Consider the following 18,713-nt stretch of genomic DNA (forward strand, 5'->3'; position numbering starts at 1 on the left):
CACTAAGGATAATCTCTATAAGCCACAAAACACATCCTAGGGCTGCCACCAAGGGTACAGTCTATAAGCCTCAAAGCACAGCTTAAGGCTGCCACTAAGGATAATCTCAATAAGCAACAAAACACATCCTATGGCTGCCACTAAGGATACAGTCTATAAACCCCAAAGCACATCTTAGGGCTGCCACTAAAAATACAGTTTATAAGCCCCAAGCCACATCTAAGAGCTGCCACTAGGGCTACAGCCTATAAGCCCCAAACCACATATTAGGGCGGTCACCAAGATTACATCATATAAGCCCCAAACCACATATTATGGCTGCCACTAAGGGAACAGTCTATAAGCCCCCAAAACATCGTAGGGCTGCCACTAAGGGTACAGTCTATAAGCCCAAATGCACATTTAGGGGCTTCTATTAAGGGAAGTTCTATTAGTCCAAAAGTACATCTTGGGGCTGCCACTAAGGATAGTCTGTACGTCCCAAAGCACATCTTGGGGGAATACAGTCTATAAACCTCGAAGCACAGCTTGGGGCGGCCACTAAGGGTACAGTCAATAAGTCCCAAAGCACATCTTGGGGCTGTCACTAAGAATACAGTTTATAAGCCCCAAGCCTCATCTTAGGGCTGCCACTAAGGCTGCAGCCTATAAGCCCCCAACCACATCTGAGGGCTGCCATTTAGGCTACACCCTGTAAGCCCCCAACCACATCTGAGGGCTGCCACTTAGGGTACAATCTATAAGCCCCAAAGCACATCTTAGGGCTGCCGATAAGGGTACAGCCTAAGCCCAAAAAACACATCTTAGGGCTGCCGATAAGGTTACAGCCTAAGCCCAAAAACACATCTTAGGGCTGCAACTAAGGTTACAGCCAACGCCCAAAAGCACATCTTAGGGCTGCAACTAAAGGTATAGCCAACGCCCAAAAGCACATCTTAGGGCTGCAACTAAAGGTATAGCCAACGCCCAAAAGCACATCTTAGGGCTGCAACTAAAGGTATAGCCAAAGCCCAAAAGCACATCTTAGGGCTGCAACTAAAGGTATAGCCAAAGCCCAAAAGCACATCTTAGGGCTGCAAGTAAGGGTATAGTCTAAGCCCAAAAGCACATCTTAGGGCTGCAACTAAGGGTAAAGCCAAAGCCCAAAAGCACATCTTAGGGCTGCAACTAAAGGTATAGCCTAAGCCCAAAAGCACATCTTAGGGCTGCAACTAAAGGTATAGCCAAAGCCCAAAAGCACATCTTAGGGCTGCAACTAAAGCTATAGCCAAAGCCCAAAAGCACATCTTAGGGCTGCAACTAAAGGTATAGCCAAAGCCCAAAAGCACATCTTAGGGCTGCAACTAAAGGTATAGCCAAAGCCCAAAGGCACATCTTAGGGCTGCAACTAAAGGTATAGCCAACGCCCAAAAGCACATCTTAGGGCTGCAACTAAAGGTATAGCCAACGCCCAAAAGCACATCTTAGGGCTGCAACTAAAGGTATAGCCAACGCCCAAAAGCACATCTTAGGGCTGCAACTAAAGGTATAGCCAAAGCCCAAAAGCACATCTTAGGGCTGCAACTTAAGGTATAGCCAAAGCCCAAAAGCACATCTTAGGGCTGCAACTAAAGGTATAGCCAAAGCCCAAAAGCACATCTGAGGGCTGCATCTAAGGGTAAAGCCAACGCCCAAAAGCACATCTTAGGGCTGCAACTAAAGGTATAGCCAATGCCCAAAAGCACATCTTAGGGCTGCAACTAAGGTTACAGCCAACGCCCAAAAGCACATCTTAGGGCTGCAACTAAAGGTATAGCCAACGCCCAAAAGCACATCTTAGGGCTGCAACTAAAGCTATAGCCAAAGCCCAAAAGCACATCTTAGGGCTGCAACTAAAGGTATAGCCAAAGCCCAAAAGCACATCTTAGGGCTGCATCTAAGGGTAAAGCCAACGCCCAAAAGCACATCTTAGGGCTGCAACTAAAGGTATAGCCAAAGCCCAAAAGCACATCTTAGGGCTGCAACTAAAGGTATAGCCAACGCCCAAAAGCACATCTTAGGGCTGCAACTAAGGTTACAGCCAACGCCCAAAAGCACATCTTAGGGCTGCAACTAAAGGTATAACCAACGCCCAAAGCACATCTTAGGGCTGCAACTAAAGGTATAGCCAACGCCCAAAAGCACATCTTAGGGCTGCAACTAAAGGTATAGCCAACGCCCAAAAGCACATCTTAGGGCTGCAACTAAAGGTATAGCCAAAGCCCAAAAGCACATCTTAGGGCTGCAACTAAAGGTATAGCCAAAGCCCAAAAGCACATCTTATGGCTGCAACTAAGGGTATAGTCTAAGCGCAAAAGCACTTCTTAGGGCTGCATTTAAAGGTATAGCCAAAGCCCAAAAGCACATCTTAGGGCTGCAACTGAAGGTATAGCCAAAGCCCAAAAGCACATCTTAGGGCTGCAACTAAAGGTATAGCCAAAGCCCAAAAGCACATCTTAGGGCTGCAACTAAGGGTATAGCCAAAGCCCAAAAGCACATCTTAGGGCTGCAACTAAAGGTATAGCCAAAGCCCAAAAGCACATCTTAGGGTTGCATCTAAGGGTAAAGCCAACGCCCAAAAGCACATCTTAGGGCTGCAACTAAAGGTATAGCCAACGCCCAAAAGCACATCTTAGGGCTGCAACTAAAGGTATAGCCAACGCCCAAAAGCACATCTTAGGGCTGCAACTAAAGGTATAGCCAACGCCCAAAAGCACATCTTAGGGCTGCAACTTAAGGTATAGCCTAAGCCCAAAAGCACATCTTAGGGCTGCAACTAAAGGTATAGCCAAAGCCCAAAAGCACATCTTAGGGCTGCAACTAAGGGTATAGTCTAAGCCCAAAAGCACATCTTAGGGCTGCAACTAAGGGTAAAGCCAAAGCCCAAAAGCACATCTTAGGGCTGCAACTAAAGGTATAGCCAAAGCCCAAAAGCACATCTTAGGGCTGCAACTAAAGGTATAGCCAAAGCCCAAAAGCACATCTTAGGGCTGCAACTAAAGCTATAGCCAAAGCCCAAAAGCACATCTTAGAGCTGCAACTAAAGGTATAGCCAAAGCCCAAAAGCACATCTTAGGGCTGCAACTAAAGGTAAAGCCAAAGCCCAAAGGCACATCTTAGGGCTGCAACTAAAGGTATAGCCAAAGCCCAAAAGCACATCTTAGGGCTGCAACTAAAGGTATAGCCAACGCCCAAAAGCACATCTTAGGGCTGCAACTAAGGTTACAGCCAACGCCCAAAAGCACATCTTAGGGCTGCAACTAAAGGTATAGCCAACGCCCAAAGCACATCTTAGGGCTGCAACTAAAGGTATAGCCAACGCCCAAAAGCACATCTTAGGGCTGCAACTAAAGGTATAGCCAACGCCCAAAAGCACATCTTAGGGCTGCAACTAAAGGTATAGCCAAAGCCCAAAAGCACATCTTAGGGCTGCAACTAAAGGTATAGCCAAAGCCCAAAAGCACATCTTATGGCTGCAACTAAGGGTATAGTCTAAGCCCAAAAGCACATCTTAGGGCTGCAACTAAAGGTATAGCCAAAGCCCAAAAGCACATCTTAGGGCTGCAACTGAAGGTATAGCCAAAGCCCAAAAGCACATCTTAGGGCTGCAACTAAAGGTATAGCCAAAGCCCAAAAGCACATCTTAGGGCTGCAACTAAGGGTATAGCCAAAGCCCAAAAGCACATCTTAGGGCTGCAACTAAAGGTATAGCCAAAGCCCAAAAGCACATCTTAGGGTTGCATCTAAGGGTAAAGCCAACGCCCAAAAGCACATCTTAGGGCTGCAAGTAAGGTATAGCCAACGCCCAAAAGCACATCTTAGGGCTGCAACTAAAGGTATAGCCAACGCCCAAAAGCACATCTTAGGGCTGCAACTAAAGGTATAGCCAACGCCCAAAAGCACATCTTAGGGCTGCAACTAAAGGTATAGCCTAAGCCCAAAAGCACATCTTAGGGCTGCAACTAAAGGTATAGCCAAAGCCCAAAAGCACATCTTAGGGCTGCAACTAAAGGTATAGCCAACGCCCAAAAGCACATCTTAGGGCTGCAACTAAGGTTACAGCCAACGCCCAAAAGCACATCTTAGGGCTGCAACTAAAGGTATAGCCAACGCCCAAAGCACATCTTAGGGCTGCAACTAAAGGTATAGCCAACGCCCAAAAGCACATCTTAGGGCTGCAACTAAAGGTATAGCCAAAGCCCAAAAGCACATCTTAGGGCTGCAACTAAAGGTATAGCCAAAGCCCAAAAGCACATCTTAGGGCTGCAACTAAAGGTATAGCCAAAGCCCAAAAGCACATCTTAGGGCTGCAACTAAGGGTATAGTCTAAGCCCAAAAGCACATCTTAGGGCTGCAACTAAAGGTATAGCCAAAGCCCAAAAGCACATCTTAGGGCTGCAACTAAAGGTATAGCCAAAGCCCAAAAGCACATCTTAGGGCTGCAACTAAAGGTATAGCCAAAGCCCAAAAGCACATCTTAGGGCTGCAACTAAAGGTATAGCCAAAGCCCAAAAGCACATCTTAGGGCTGCAACTAAAGGTAAAGCCAAAGCCCAAAAGCACATCTTAGGGCTGCAACTAAAGGTATAGCCAACGCCCAAAAGCACATCTTAGGGCTGCAACTAAAGGTATAGCCAACGCCCAAAAGCACATCTTAGGGCTGCAACTAAAGGTATAGCCAACGCCCAAAAGCACATCTTAGGGCTGCAACTAAAGGTATAGCCTAAGCCCAAAAGCACATCTTAGGGCTGCAACTAAGGGTATAGCCAACGCCCAAAAGCACATCTTAGGGGTGCAACTAAGGGTATAGCCAAAGCCCAAAAGCACATCTTAGGGCTGCAACTAAAGGTATAGCCTAAGCCCAAAAGCACATCTTAGGGCTGCAACTAAAGGTATAGCCTAAGCCCAAAAGCACATCTTAGGGCTGCAACTAAAGGTATAGCCAAAGCCCAAAAGCACATCTTAGGGCTGCAACTAAGGGTATAGCCAAAGCCCAAAAGCACATCTAAGGAAAAGAGATTGATGTAATATAAAATGTTTACTCAATATGACTTATGTCGATCATGTCCACATAGTAGCAGCTGTGCTTTGAGGCTTATAGACTGTACCCTTAGTGGCAGCCCTAGAATGTGCTTTGGGGCTAATAGACTGTATCCTTAGTAGCAGCCCTAGGATGTGCTTTGGGGCTAATAGACTGTATCCTTAGTGGCAGCCCTAGGATGTGCTTTGTGGCTTATAGAGACTATTTTTAGTGGCGGCCCTAAGATATGCTATGTGGCTTATAGAGAGTATCCTTAGTGGCAGCCTTGAATTCTCACTCTAAACTAGAAAAATCATGTCAAGTTGTTTGATGATCATAAGGGTTTACTTAAAGTATACGTACAAGTCAAATCTATGTAGCCGTGATTCCAAAATAAGTACACATTTTAATCAAATTGTGCGGAAACTGAAGGCCCAACCGTTTATAAACTGCTTGACCGAAAACAAATGAGACGTTCGGAATAGACTGGTACCCTACATTACTTTTTAGAAGAAAAGGTAGCATGTACTGTAAGACATTGATGGATACCTCATTTTCTTTCTCCCAAAAGAAACTTTTTTTTCATGAAAAGTTTACTAGTCTATAACTTTTTGTTTAAAAATCTAACAGTTGTTTATCAAAACGTCCAGGTTCAAGGTTAAATATATAAACATCCTGACTAAGTTTTATGTGAATCCAAGGAAAAATACAGCTTGTAGCTTTTTCACATTTGACAAAGTGAAATACTTATTATCTCTTTTGTGTAAATACGACTAAAATAGCCTTAAAACTCATATTTGAATTTTTAAAAAATTCAATACATTAATTTTAAAAGTGTTGAAAGGTATGAAGTCTATATTGTTTTACATGGGTTTTCATGAGAGACCATGTGGCCTAGTTTTTGAGCCAAATTTTATCCAGACAATCATTCTCAGACACCTTTTAACAGGTAGTGTTCTAACAACAACCCAGCTACAACAATATAGTTCACCCTGAGCACAAGCAGATAAAACATACGCATTGATTCGGTGTGAATGTTTTGAACAACTACCCCACTTAATGATGTATCAATGGCCTGTCATATGGATTGGTCCAAGCACTATATCTCCCAGCGTTTCATTTTATTCAACATAACAATCATTACGAAATACATTGTATAAACACTGCTTGTGGTTGATGTTCAAAGCAGGTTGATGCTCAAAGCAGGTTAATGTTCAAAGCAGGTGGATGCTCTAAGCATGTTGATGCTCAAAGCAAGTTGATGCTCAAAACAGGTGGATGTTCATAGCAGGTTGATGCTCAAAGCAGGTAGATGCTCAATGCAGGTGGGAGACAGTCAACAGCAAGGACGGCACGCCAAATCTGAACATAAATTAAAATGTGATTATGGCATTATTTTGTTTGGTAATTTTCATATCAGATATAACTAGAGATTGCTTTTTTTGAAAAAGTGCTTGTCTCCCCCATTGCGTGGTCGTAGGTGAGAAATAATCAATGATGGACATGAAATTTGTTCTTTTGGAGTGGAGACGAACAAACATAGGGGTCAACTACTAGTCATGACCAACCTGCATACAAAGTATGAAGTTCCTGGGTCCAAGTATGAAGTTCCTGGGTCCAAGCTTTCATTAGTTATTGAGCCGAAAGAAGTGTGACGTACGGACTGGTGACCAACAAATTGTTTTTTACCTGAAGGTCACTTTGACCTTGACCTACTGACCTCAAAATCAATGGGGGTAATCTAATAATCAAGACCAACTAGCAAACCAAGTATGAAGTTCCTGGGCCAAAGTTGTATTTAGTAAATCAGCAGAAACTGTTATTTTACCTCAAGGTCACCATGACCTTTGACCTACTGACCTGAAAATCAATAGGGGTCATCTACTAGTCATGATCAACTGGCATACCAGGTATGAAGTTCCTGGGTGCAAGCATTCTTTAATTATTGAGCGGAAACCGTTTTTTACCTCACAGTATTGTGACCTTCATCTTTGACCTTCTGATCCCAAAATCAATAGGGGCCATCAATTAGTCATGACTAACTGGCATACCAAGTATGAAGTTCCTGGGTGTAAGCGTTCTTTATTTATTGAGCGGAAACCGTTTCTTCACATCAAGGTCATAGTGACCTTGACCTTTGACCTACTGATTGCAAAATCAATACGAGTTATCTACTAGTCATGACCAACTAGCATACCAAGTATAAAGTTCCTGGGTGCAAGCTTTCTTTAGTTACTTAGTGGAAACCGTTTCTTCACCTCAAGGTCACAGTGACCTTGACCTTTGACCTACTGATCTCAAAATCATTAGGAATCATCTTCTAGTCATGACAAATTAGCACACCAAGTATGAAGTTCCTGGGTACAAGCATTCTTTAGTTATTGAGCAGAAACCATTTTTAACCATTTTTTCACTGCCAACATATCGTTTTTTACCTTGACCTTTAACTTTTTGATCTCAAAATCAATAAGGTTTATCTACTAGTCATGAACAACATGAACAACAAGCGTACCAAGTATGAAGTTCCTGGACCCGAAGGATCTTTAGTTATTGAGCGGAAACCATTTCTTCACCTCAAGGTCACAGCTACCTTGACCTTTGACCTAGTGACCCCAAAATCAATAGGGGTCATCTACTAGTCATGACCAACTAGCATACCAAGTTCCTTGGTCTAAGCGTTCTATAGTTATTGAGCGGAAGTGTGATGTAGTGACGGACTGACTGACAGACAGTGCAAAAACAATATGTCTGTCCCCATGAATGGGGGAGACATAATAAATTAAAAAAAACCCACAAACTTTTCCTATTAAAAACAACATTTTACATAGTACATGGCATTGTGTAAAAACATGCAGGTTCTTGACCATAGATTTTAATTTTTAATACATTAAATAAAAACTGTTTTGTTTATACTGTAAAAAAACATTAATAACAATGTTTAAGTGACACTCTTATTCAAAATCAATACATTCACCCATATACCAAACATAATTTTTGAATGAGAAATCTTTTACTATTTACTTAATAAGGCATTTATGGAAAATATTAATTACTGTTAACAATTAAGATTGTAACTGTGTATTTAATAGCTGAAAACGCAAAAATATTAAATGATTGGTGAGTGCTAAAAGATTTATTGTGATCTACTATCATCTCATAAGGTAGAAATAGCATGTTTTCTGCAACTTTCTTTCAAATTAAACTGGGTATCCTTTATAAGAACCATTGTTTTAGATACTTATTCATACTTTTTGGTATATTAAAACTATTCTATTAATTGTTGAAAATCTTACTTGGGAGTAAGAGTGCATCATTAAAACATCAAGTTTATAAAGCAGTCCGATTGTAAAAGATAATTTAACCAAAAAAAACACTGCGAGGAAACCAAGTTTTCAATGACAAAATAACTTCAGCCTTCATTGTGAGAATCAGTTTCAACCGTTTTTCTATTTTTAGTAACAGTGACCTTGACTTTGACCCCAGGAGCCATTAACCCAATCCAATGAAAGGTCTCAATAAACTCTTCCTACATATTGAGTTTAGTCAAGATATGTCAAGCCTAACTAAAGTTATTCTGGTTCAACTGTTTTTCCATTTTCAGTAACAGTGACCTAGATCTTTACACAAGGTGCCCAAAAGAAACTGTATGAACGGTTTCAATGAACTCTTCCAAATACCAAGTTTAGTCAAGATATGTCAAACCTAGGTTAAGTTATTCAGTTTCAACCGCTTCATTTTCTAGTGACAGTGACCTTGACCTTGAACCCAGGGGCAGCAAACGCAATCCCATGAAAGGTCTTCATAAACTCTTCCTAAATACCAAGTTAAGTCAAGATATTTCAACCCTATTAACAGTGACCTTGACTCTAGTGGCCCAAAATGCAATCCCATGAAAGGTATCTTTAATATCCTACATACAAAGTTTGGTCAAGATATGTCAAACCTAAATTAAGTTATTCAGTCTCATAGATGAGTTTGACACTGCCCGCCAGCATAGCAAGTAAGCACCAACCAATTTCACTGAAAACAAGTGCGAACCATAACTGAGATATTATAAAATTTTCATAAGGAGATTTAGATTTTAATCAATGTCAAAGATTTCTAACCCACTTTTACTAATAAAACTGTGATGATTTTTTTATTTCATGGTTATGATGGACTTAACATAATATTTTTGTCCAAAAAAATCAACAACATTCATTAATTTTACGTCCAATCTCTAAAAACAACAGTTGAGAGGTTTTAAGAGGTAAAGTTTTTTTCCTTTCTTTGAATTGGCACTGCTTTATTTTTCAAAGTCTCTCCACACATTTTTAACACCACTGCTTACATAATGAATATCCAATCTTTCAATTCCACTCCTGTTATGTTGCTTGCCAGAGCTGGTACTGTGTAAAACCTCCATGTTAGAGGATGGGGGAAGTCTTCCTTGATGGTTGTGTAGTGGGAATTATCACGTGACCTTGTGAAGATTCTCTAAAATGACAGTGCTATCCTTGATCAACAGCACGGTTGACAGCTACATTCTTTATAGAAGAACCTGAAAAATATGACAAAACGGTTATATCATGACTTTTAAAAGAAAAAGAATCTATGGTTACAATACACTTTATTATGGAACAAAGTCAGTCAAGGCCAAAGAAAATTGTAATAAAATTCATCTTAAGTTTATCCTTTACAGGCGCGTAGCTGACTGTAGGCACATACACAGTTGCGTCATGAAACTTTGATAGGTCGAAGTTTTTGTCATACCAAAACCCCCAAATTTGAAATAAATTTAACTGAACAGGGGTATGGGGTGGAGGGGCTAATATGCTGTCAGGCATCGATCTGAGTAATCCCAAACTAGCTAAAGCTACGCGCCTGCCTTAGTCAAGTAACATTTTGTAACTTAGTGCAATAACTCAATAACTGCACATAGAAATAGAAACAGATCTTGAGTTCTTGCACTAAAATGACGATTAATGAATATATTCTTTATAATTTTCTTGCAAGCACACAATCTTCAAGCTAACAGACACGAATCAGAGCTTATTTGTGCCAAATATCCAAATTTTATAATAACACCAAATAAAAACCCAACTTTTCTTTGAACCCTAGACAAGCTTTACTGATCCTTTGACACTACCCGTGACTCTGTGCCGTCTCTTTTTTTTTGGTCCAAATGTCAAATATGCTGATGTATAAATCCATTCATCCATTTTACTAGTATTAAAATATATATCCTATATCTTTTTACTGTTAGTGATCAACACATTATGAAAACTAGAGTTTTAGCCTTTATATAATACTGATAAATAGAAAAACATTATATAGCAAACACAATCTATTACAGACTTGCAAACAATAAGGTTCAAATTATATTTCTAACAAGACGCCAATGCTGCAACGCCCCATTATGACAGGTTTTATATTTGACAATGCAATTTCAAAACCTAAGATTTCATCTAGTGGCCCTAAGTTTTCTAACCAAGAAGACACATATTTATGACTTGTCTGATGATATATATATATTCAACTTTCAAAATTCCTTAACTGCACTAAGAACTAACAGGTTTAAATTAATCACAAATGGTAGCCATTTCTGTTCTTCCCTGTTTTATACTTCCCAGCCCATGTACTGAACTCACGTAATGCTTTGACAGAGATCCCTGGTGCTGTGTTCGGAGATTTTTTAGAAGCATGTGGGTGTTCTGTCTGAGAACCCTGATCTGAACTTTCACATGATAGTACCAACACACAATACCACTTACAAAGAGAGCCCATTGTACTGACCTCCGTGAGTATTCATACATTTGGTGGAGAGCACTGGTGCTTTGTTGAAGGAGCACATTGATGTCCTGTCTGTGAGGCAAAACAAAACCCATACACAACTGCTGACTGAACCAAAAACCCTAGAGAGCCCCCATTCTGACCTTGGAGTGTCCACACAGATGATGTAGAGCCCACATGCTCTGTTGGAGGTTCTTCAGGAGCCAGTGGATGTCATGCATGTGTGCCCAGAACATGTGATCAAGTAGCGGCATACTGTTTCGCAAGGAAAGTTCCACAAACTGATGCCCATACTGTGAATATGAATGACTTGGATTAAAGTCAGGCATGAAGCTTTGTCCATGAACTATTAACTATTTTTGTTGGTGTCTGTTCACAGCAGGAAATGGATAATTTAAGATTAGCACTTTTTGTGACTGTACAATATTTCAGTCAGCAGCACTCTCACCTTCAGCAATTATAAAGAAGTTCTTATTTTCAGTGGCATTTCAAATGAGTTGAAACAAATAGATGGTGGATTTCTATTAATTCCACCAAGTATGATGGAGATTACAACCATTAAAATCATGATTCTCCACCAGGATTTAGTTGCCTACCTTGATGCAAGAGCCATGGTTTCCTCTGCCATCAAACGTCTGAAAAAAATGTCAAAGAAAGTAAAGTAATCAAAGAAGACCTCCATAAGTTTTTTGCTGACATAAACAGACAAGAATTTAGTTTCATTAGTTATTAGATTATAACCTAGGAGTAGGAGTCTGCATTTGTAAATATATAACCAATCTCTGATTGTTTCTTCACTGCATCAAAGCCATGGTTAAAACAGCCGTTTATACATGTAAATGGAGGAATTTTAGTGAGTGACTCCTACGAAGCCCTAACTTTTCTTCCACTTATCTGCCACAATCTTATCCACTGAAGCTGTTTAGTTTTTCTTTGGTTGGGGTCTATATTCTTCCGGAATATAACATACATAATTGCTCTAAGATGCAAGTACACAGGGAGAAACTCACTTGATAAGGAACTGTAGCTACTCATTGAACTTTGGCTCTCCCCCATTAAAGTCCTTCCACTCTCGCTTCAGAAACTCTTCCGTCGGGAGCACTGGGGTATGATGAACATTAAGTTGTAAGTAAATATCATAGATTGTAAGCAAATAGCATTCTCGCAAATTAATCATATACATCATGTAAAATCAAAACTTTTGTTAAGCAATAGTATACCAACTCCGAATTAGAAATGCACAATAATTGTGGGGGAACAAAGAACAAACATTCTGTGGAACAAAACAAATCTGCATGGAAATAAATATGTCTGCTTGGAAATCATTAAGCTGTCTTTCATATTTCTAATCTCTTACATTTTACCTTTAAGAGATCAACTTGAACAGAGGGAAATGTACATATATTTCAAGCTCAATGCTTGTTCTCGTCAAGTTTACAGTAGAGTACCTTGTCATCAGTTTTCTCCACAAGTGCTGTAAGCAGTTTCAGAAGGTTGACGGCAGTTTGCAGATCAGGGGCTGTGCTGGCAAAGGTGGCCACATACTGCATTGCCAACCTGCAAGGACAAAATTAAACTTAACAGATGTACAGAAAAAATGTTATGTATTCCATAGGATACACAAACTTCTTGCAAGTTTGGTAATGATTGGTGTATATGCATGTACTTGCGAAAGTTGGACGGTAGACAGTCAGTTTATGTCAATTCGAAGGCCATAACTCTAAAGGGACTGAGACTTTCTGGCTAGGTATTAAATTCCACAAATATATTTTGACAATATCAAACTTTGCTGAGATATCAAGACCAGAAACATGGCGTCTATGTTTGATGATTTTCTAAAGTAAAAGAGCAGACACTAGTAATTCACTATTTGTTTTTGTCAATTCAAGGCTATAACTTTAAAATGACTGGGACTTCCCGCCTAGGAAACAAACTTGATCAAGATAGATTGTCAATAATTATGTACACTAAATTTGGTGAAGCTTGGTGAACATTTGTCAAATTTACGAGAGCTGACACTGTCCCAATTCTTTAAACATTAAAAAATTAATTCAATAGCCATTACTTTACGATAACTAAGACCTAAACGGCTCGTTATATAAACTTGACTAAAATATTCTGCCAATAAACAGAGTGGCCAAGTTTGATGATATTTGTGTAAATTTGCCATCGTAAGCGAACAGACATTTTTGTGGACATGCTGCCTCTACCCCCATCCACAGGTGTTCCATTATACATCCTGTAATGAATGAAGGAACTTTTATTTTGGGTTCTGTGACTTGCCAGGCAGACAGCGCATTTGTATTATACATGTGGCGGAGCTTTAATTTTCTTAACAGAGTATATGTTTTTCATGTGTATCTCGATTTATTAACCTTCCACAGAATTAACGATGGACGGAGCATTTGCACGAAATAGTGACTTTTCAGGATTTATGACACTTGAAGTTGTATAAATACCAGCATATTTCAGCTATTAGTAGAGTTCTCAATTTCGATTATAACATTCATGTGGAATGTGACGTTTTAGAATGTTGTCTTGAAATTGCGAATTTATATGAATAATAAAATTAAAATGGCTGTTGCTGGTTGTGTGATTTATTTATTCGTCATAAACCAAACAAATAAATTAAATTAAAAGTTCCAATGCGTTGATAAAAAGTTGTTCAGTCTAATCATCATATCAACTAGTTTCATCGAGGAATTATAATTAAAATCACCATACATCCTGTCATGTGTAATGAGTGTATAGGCGTAGAGAAAGCACAAAATTATCAGAACGAGAGAAGTGACATACTCGATATCAGTCTTCAAATGCATTATCATTTGAACACCCTCCAAACCCATTTGGCCAGATAATTATCCACTCTCCTAAACATTACATCCAGACCTTGATGACAGCTTTGAAGAACATCTAAGAGGGGCCTCCCAGTCTGATCCTCTTAACTAGCACTCCCAGGGCCTCCTTTAAGTCTTCCGTTCTCCGTCAACCGGAAACCAGTCCTGAAATTTAAGGATTTTTTTTATAAGAGTTGTATACCTTTTAAATTCTTACTTTATTTAGCATTCCTAAAAGTTATTATTGCATAGATAAATATGTGTAGCTCAGTATTATGCACCAGTCAATTATAACTACAGCCCCCCCCCCCCCAGGTCCGGGGAATAGCGGGACTTTGACTTTCGGTCCAGCCAACCCCGGGTAAAATTTCCGCCCTTCGGGAACGAACTGATGGTCAAATCCCCGCCAAATGCCCCTGCACCCCAGGAAGCCTAGGTAAGGCAAATTCCCCACTATATTTTGCGCGAAGACAAAACCACCGCATTCACCTGGCACTGCCAGACAACCTGAGAGGTAAAAACACGGCCCATTTTCCTGGCTATCCCCGGTATACCCCCGGACCTGGGGGGGCCGTGGTTACAATTGACTGGTGCATTAGAGTGGCGGTTTCTTCACGAGGGTTGGTATAATTCCTTATATGGTCATGTCATAAACATACAAACTTATAGGGTTCCAAAGTTTCCCTTGTCACACCTTTGGCATTAGAGGGTGTAACCAAAAAAATGAAGTCCTGTTTCTTGGTCAAAAATAGTTCAATTAAATGTCACTTGAAAGTACTGGGAAAAATAAGAAAGTTTGGTTCTACCAGAAATAGGGTAATGATTAAAGAGCAAAAAAAGAAATAAGTTATAAACACCACAGTTTGGGATCTGTACAATCAAAACTCCTTGTAGTATTACATGTTTACCATAAGAAGATTGTAAGGAGTGTCTGCAGCATCCTCAGATACCCCCATAATACTCACTATGCTGTGCTTCGCTGTGTACTGTGGGCAATTTGTCTATGAAAATCTCGTAATCATGAATTATTAATGAGGCAGTTTCATTGGTTTCGCAAAGTACCAGATGCTTTACGGTTGAAAAATATTCTGGCAATTGCCAGCGTTGAACCCTGTCCACCTTCTCAGTACAATAAAATTTGGCAGTCAGTCAAGACCACACAGCCACGGAGACTACTGACACTGTACAGATATTTAACAATATTTGAGTGTATAAACATGAGAATTCATTGGAAAAGTTGTCTCTCCTGCCTCATGCATATTCATTAAAACGAGATTTTGTCAATCAATTGTCGAATGGTATGTATGAAGTGTAATGGAAGAAAGTACCGTGGTTGCAAATGATGTGTCTGCAAAAGCAGCTTGAAACAAGATCCGGTCACCAAGGCCTCCGGGCTCCGACTGCCTGGTCCATCTAGGACACCATCATTCTCCGATATCAGGGCCTGACATTAAATTAACAGATTAATTGTTTTATTTAAAGCTACTTTAATTAATTAAAGTAATATTTTATGCCAGTAATTAGTGTGAATATACCACCTTAAGTCATAAATGCTATGTCGGAAGGCAACATTTTGCTTCGAATAATGACTAAAAACAAAGATAACTTTTCTTTTTTTTCATCTTTTTAAATGAAACAAATGCCAGTCAATGCCTACTTAAAAGCCCCACCTATGTTTTATTACCGGAATTTGATGAGGTGATTAGTTTCCTCAAACACTTCTACAAACTTGTTTCCAAAACAATAATTTGACAGTGCCCCATCATGCGGCTATTTTGTGAAAAGGTTTGTCGAAATGTTTAAAGAAATGAAACTCTCAATCAAACTTTAGTAAAAGACTGAAGGTGGGGCTATGTAAGCAGCGTAGACTGCGCTATGTTTTATTTCAAATAGTGAATAAATAGTAAAGTTATCTTTGTTTAAAGTCTTCATTGGAAACAAAATATTGCCTTCCAACATAGCATTTAAGACATCATTTACCACGCGGTATTATATCACACACTAGTAAGTGAATTCCACTATTGCAAGCATGAGTATTGTTAATATGAACAATTTAAAACCTTAAATGACATAATGTGTTAAAGATGTGTCTCACAGATTTGCACCAAAAAAAGTTTTTTTCTGTAACAAATCTTAGGACATTTATCTAATAGAATGTGTTACGTTTTGATGTCATAATTGTAAAAAAAGTACCAAAATTTAAAAAGATTGTGTCGGAGACCGGGTTTGAACCCGCGTCGCCAAAATTGAAGACCAGCGTCTTCCCTACAGAGTATTCAAGGCTTACACTAAACAGGTGACATAATTAAGCTATAAACCTACCTCGGTAATATCGCGTGATAACATCGACTAGCCAATCACGCATAAGGAATGAATTCTACCCGGTAGACATACCCAGTAATATTTTTTAATGGAAAATTACGAAATAACTGCTAAACTTAAATAAATTGTAAACTATGTGGTAATTAGTAAGTTTCAATGCATTGTACACATAGATGCCAAGTTTATGTCAGTTTTCGACAATTTTATTTTTTTTCGCTATTTTATCATCTGTGAGACAGTCCCTTTAAAGTTACATATTCTAGTCCAAACAGAGTTTGATGTCAATGGGTACCTGAATTTCTATTACCATTATGTCTTTTCCAATTGAAAATTAAAAATATCTATATCGGTTCCAATATCTATTGCATTATGAAAAGGAAACCGAAACCAAAATATTTAACCGGAAGAGAGAACAGGTCCGCATATGCTTAAAAAAATAATAATACATGATTGAAAAAAAAAAATTGTATATATATAGAGAAAAATAAAATTTCAGTAGTTCATAAACAAATATCATATTGAATAATAAATATTGCTCAACAACTTAAAATGGGCAAATTAATAAGAAAAAAAAGAGCGAGACTGAAAAGGTCACGACGTATATTTATGACGAAAGTGACGCACGGTCGTGGATTCATTGAAAGGCAAGCAAACTAGTTATAAATTTTAAAATCAATCAATTATAATAATATCATAACTCATCAATTATTTACCTATTCAACCTGTGAAATGGTATGATATTGATCAGGGCTTATTGTGTTTACAATGCTTTCCAATATGCTCATACTGTAACCTCCTTTACGAATATCCTTGAAGCCTGAATTTTTTGTTTTTTAAAGAATGCTTTTCGATTTTCTATAAGTTTCAAGTATAATGATAAGTTTAAAGTATAATAATCAATTTTCCACTTTGTAATCAAGAAGAATTTTACCAGATGCCAAGCAGCCCGCCAGAACAACAATGTTTGTCATTCTAATACTATGTGAAAACCTGGTAAATAAATAATGCCAACTAGTTAAATGTCAAATGTTTGATCTTAAACATACTTCCACAAATGTTTAAATATAAAACCAAAGAGCTACGTGAAGCATTCCACTATTTTCTCAGTCCGTTACCTTGAAATTGACTGCACAGTCAACAGACCATAAGTGGTCGCTTGTCTCTTCTCCATCAGCAAGTAGTTCAGATAGAATAAGTGTTTCATTTAAAACTTGGGACCTAGTCAGACAGAACAGATCTCTAATAACATTCCGTTATAGACATTCATAGTACGTTGACTATTTGGTTGGTAATATTCAAATTAGCAAAGCCCGAGCTCTGTTTAGATTGAGAATTTACTGTATATCCCTTCAGAGAAAAGCATGCTCGGCCCTGATGGGATCCACTGGTCTTTATATACAGTTAATTCTCAATCCATACAGAACCCAGGTTTTGCTACCAGGGTAATTTGCATATTACCAACCAAGTTAACATACATTCTATAAACGTACTTCCGTCTATAACGGAATGTTATAATATGAACGCACATTCCTCGCCTACAGCAGACCCTTACACTTATCCCCCACCTTCAGCGGACCGTTACATTACTTTCCCCTCCGAGCAGACTCGTCCTGAGTCTTGAACTGGGAAACTCATGGGTAAGGCAAACCCTATTCGGCAGTTGTCAACATCCAACTGCTGCAACCATTTGTAACGTTGGAGACCAACAAACACCAAAAGATCCCTTCAGAGAAAAGCATGCTCGACCCTAAAGGGGCCCGCTGGTCTTTATATACAGTTAATTCTCAATCCATACAGAACCCAGGCTTTGCTACCAGGGTAATTTGCAAATTACCAACAAAGTTAACATATATACTATAAACGTACTTCCGTATATAACTGAATAAACATACTATGAACACACATTTGTCGCCTACAGCGGACCGTTACACTAATCAGTCGCCTACAGCAGACCGATATATTTCCATCTAAGGTGCACTTGAGAACATCATTGTTATCACAAAAGAAGTGTGTGAAAATACCTGGGGATACATTTGGTGAAATGTGGTTGAACACGAGTCTTATCTTGGTGACTAGTTAGTATGTTATTTACTAAGTGGTAATCGCAAACCATAACTTGTTTACCTGTATATATTAGGGATGCAAACGAGAAATCTATCAAACTTTTGGTATTCGAATGTCTAAATCGGTATTCAAATATTTCGAAAAAAAGTGCAATAAAGAGATTAACAAGACGCCGCATTAAAGCCGGATTTTTTATTTGATGATGCAATTTTGCAAACCTAATATTTGAGCTAGTATTTTTAACCCAAAAGACCCATATTTATACTTATCGGAGATATCGTTCATACAAATATTAACCTGATCAAGAAAAACTATTCCATTTGTGTGAGGAAAAAATGAACATTTTATAAATACATAAGCTTTTCCAATAAGATCTGCCCTAGAGACCTAGTTTTTGACCCTAGACAACACACTTTATCATCTAAGATATTTTTAAAGTTAATAAAAATTTATTTTTTTGTAAAATATGGGTAGATATGAAATTCATGATTGGGATGTGTGTTTATAAAATAGCAATTTAGTGTAGTTGTTGACTGATATTGATAGGTTTGGTAAGCATTGTGTAGGCATGATTATATGAAATGGTTAACCTTAAATGATAATGGTAAACACTAAGTAGTCAATCCAGACAGCTTTGTGGTCAGTCCAGAAGGTTTCCATGACATCTGTTTTGTGAGGCAT

General features: G+C 38.9%; 1 long non-coding RNA gene across 2 annotated transcripts in view; it reads right to left on the bottom strand.

Moving 5' to 3' along the window:
• Positions 1-5,360: 5,360 nt before the first annotated feature.
• LOC128216617 (uncharacterized) overlaps positions 5,361-18,713 on the bottom strand; it is a 40,320-nt gene continuing 26,967 nt past the window's right edge. For both annotated transcript variants that reach the window (XR_008258094.1, XR_008258093.1), the window contains 8 exons: positions 14,975-15,090; positions 13,699-13,811; positions 12,258-12,366; positions 11,820-11,910; positions 11,406-11,444; positions 10,953-11,102; positions 9,368-9,577; positions 5,361-6,399 (listed from right to left, as the gene is read on the bottom strand). This is a non-coding gene — a long non-coding RNA (uncharacterized LOC128216617). The remainder of the gene's footprint in view (positions 6,400-9,367; positions 9,578-10,952; positions 11,103-11,405; positions 11,445-11,819; positions 11,911-12,257; positions 12,367-13,698; positions 13,812-14,974; positions 15,091-18,713) is intronic.

This window comes from Mya arenaria, chromosome 14 (genome assembly GCF_026914265.1).
Source record: "Mya arenaria isolate MELC-2E11 chromosome 14, ASM2691426v1".
Lineage (NCBI taxonomy): Eukaryota > Metazoa > Mollusca > Bivalvia > Myida > Myidae > Mya > Mya arenaria.